This window comes from Carlito syrichta, unplaced genomic scaffold (genome assembly GCF_000164805.1).
Source record: "Carlito syrichta isolate Samal-C Ts95f unplaced genomic scaffold, Tarsius_syrichta-2.0.1 Scaffold120755, whole genome shotgun sequence".
NCBI lineage: Eukaryota > Metazoa > Chordata > Mammalia > Primates > Tarsiidae > Carlito > Carlito syrichta.
This window is the reverse complement of record NW_007064851.1, coordinates 31,349-32,001: the sequence shown is the minus strand read 5'-3', so window position 1 is coordinate 32,001 and position 653 is coordinate 31,349.

Here is a 653-nt window from a genome sequence, read left to right as displayed (position 1 = left end):
GTCGAGGCTGCAGTGACCGGAGCGGCCACTGCACTCCAGTCTGGGTGACTGAGTGAGACTCCAACTCAAAGACAAACAAACAAACAAACAAAAAAACAAAAAGAAGCTGGACGAGGTGGCTCATGTCTGTAATCCCAGGAGGTGGAGATGAGATAATTGCCTGAGCCCAGGGTAACTTGGTCAGACCTTATCTCTACAATAAATCCAAAAAATGTCCCAGTGGCAGGACCTTGGACGTGGTGGCGTATGCCTGTAGTTCCAGCTACTTGGAAGACTGAGGCAGAAAGATTGTCTGAGCCCAGCAGTTCAAGGCTGCAGTAGCTGTGAGCCTACCACTGTACTACAGCCTGGGCAAAAGAGTGGGACTCCAATTAAAAATAAAAATAAAAGGCCGGGCACTGTGGTTCACACCTATAACCCCAGCACTTTAGGAGGCTAAGGTGAGAAAATTGCCTGAGCCCACAGGTTCAAGACCAGTCTGGGTAACTTGGCAAGACCTTGTCTCTACAATAAATCAAAAAAATTTTCCAGGCATGGTGGCGCACACCTGTAGTTCCAGCTACTTGAAAGGCTCAGAGGAAGGATTGCCTGTTGCCTGAGCCCAGCAGGTCGAGGCTGCAGTGGCCGTGAATGTGCCACTGCACTCCAGCCTG